The following is a 2030-nucleotide window of genomic DNA, read 5'->3' as shown; positions in this document are numbered from 1 at the left end:
GAACGCACAAGTGGTGACTATCTTGTTAGCAGAATCAACATGGGCTTCGCTCACATCTTTACAAATGTGCTTGCATCCAAGTTCTTCTATTGCAGCCGCTGTGTCTGAATCAGGAACTCTTCCATTGACATTTTTATTGTGGCCAACAGTGACTTCACAGACTGGGAAGACTTTTGCTGCCAGCACAGGGGAGATACAGCACAGACCAATAGGTTTCTTTGCACTGTGGAAAGCCTCAAGGGTGGACTTTACAAGTTCATTGACAGTGCAGTCCTTTCCTTTCACAGCCCAGGAACACAGGTTCTTAGCTACACCAAAACCCCCTGGGAAAATGACAGCATCAAATTAATCAAATTTCAATTCAGCCAAATCTTGGATGTTCCCTCTTGCAAGCCAGGCACTTTCCACTAAAACATTTCTCTTTTCTTTACTTTCGCTGCCTTTTAAATGGTCAATAACATGCATTTGCTCAATATTTGGTGCAAATATCTTCACCTCCGCTCCGCTGCGGCTGAGGTGGACCAGGACGGCGGAGGCCTCGTGGATCTCGCTCCCGTCGAAGACCCCGAAGCCGGCCAAGACCACCGCCACCCTCTTCTTCCCCATGGCTGGGGAACTTTAATTGCTGTTAGCAAGAAAAAAGCTACTGCCTTTGAGATCCAGTTTGTCTCAAATTCTTCCAATACAATATACAATATAATAAAAAATATAATTTAAGCCATGGCTGAGATACTGAGGATGGATTAGGATATTGACTATACCAAAACGTATCGTACATTTAGCCTCCAAAGATTATAGTGCATTTAGCCATTTGTTGCCAAATTTCAGAGGCAAATGTCATTTCTAAAAAGCAGTTCTGGGGAGCACTGGGGAGCACTTTAGATCCAGAGAAATTCTCCCATATCCCCCAACATTTCACAGATGGAAAAAACAAGACATATGTGGACAAGCAACAGCAGAAAGTGTTGAAGATGAACAAAGTTGTTTATGAAGAAGATCACACAAGTGGGAAAGGGCACAATAGTTTGTTTTTGCCTCAGACTCCTAGAAGGGCAAGTCCCTGCCCCCTTCTTTCTTCTCCAACCCCCACTTTTGAGTTGATGGGCTGCAAACTCCTTGGCATTTGTTATGCAGAAATTGAAATGAGCTGAAGAATTGGGAAAGTGGGAGGAGAAGAGAGAAACCAGGACATTTTAAAAGCCCTTGAAATTAACCAGGACTGTCTCTGCCAAACTCGGGCAGTATTGTATTTGCTTCCTTTCATACATTGGCCCAGCAGTGACCCAGATGAAACTAATAGAATAGTGACTCACCAAAGAGTTGTTGTACCTCGGCACCCTCCTTCTCTTGGAGCCCAACTCCCTCCGCTTGGCCTCTGTGTTGGCCATCAGGTGGGCAAGGGTCCTGGTGGTCCTGCACTTGGGTCACTTCCAGAAAGAGAGGCCCCAAAGCCGTGTACAAGGAGGCCGAGATGAAGGTCCTGAGAAAAGGGCCCAGGGTTAGGATTGGCTTGGCAAGAAACCCTGTAGCACTCAAAGAGACAGAGAACAGCATCCTGCTGGTGACACACGCAGATGGCATTTGCCTCCATTGGGCCAATGCAGAAGTGGGCATTTGCTTCCTAGCCTGATTCCACACGGAGCAACACTGGAGCATAGAGGGTTCTGCTGGGTCAGGCTTTCTGGCCTAGTGGCCTCCCATTCTCCCATTGGCCAAAGCAGTTGCCCTCCATCCCCCAGAGAGTTCCCCAGTCAAGCAGGGCAGGAAAGGAGCTCTCTCTTCTCTGGTTGCCCCCCTTTCATGGGATTCAGCTCTCCTCCCAGGATTGGGGGGGGGGGGCACCAGAGGATTGAGCTGATAGGAAGGGAACAACCAATTCCCATGGCAGCCTTCTGCATGCAGAGAAGTCACAATTCTGAGAGTGTCTGCCCATGTGGAGAGTACCTGTTTTCTACACTGTTGCCTGGGCATCTTGGCTTGGGAATGTCCTGTTCTAGCCACAAGTAGGACTAAATCTTAGCCTGTATCCA

General features: G+C 47.8%; 1 pseudogene; it reads right to left on the bottom strand.

The window, feature by feature from the left end:
* Positions 1–6: 6 nt before the first annotated feature.
* Positions 7–621, bottom strand: LOC121918531 (annotated as a pseudogene).
* Positions 622–2030: the final 1409 nt, after the last annotated feature.

The sequence above is a fragment of the Sceloporus undulatus genome, unplaced genomic scaffold, assembly GCF_019175285.1.
Source record: "Sceloporus undulatus isolate JIND9_A2432 ecotype Alabama unplaced genomic scaffold, SceUnd_v1.1 scaffold_15251, whole genome shotgun sequence".
Classification (NCBI taxonomy): domain Eukaryota; kingdom Metazoa; phylum Chordata; class Lepidosauria; order Squamata; family Phrynosomatidae; genus Sceloporus; species Sceloporus undulatus.
The sequence above is the reverse complement of the archived record's forward strand: the minus strand, read 5'-3'. Positions and strand labels throughout refer to the sequence as shown.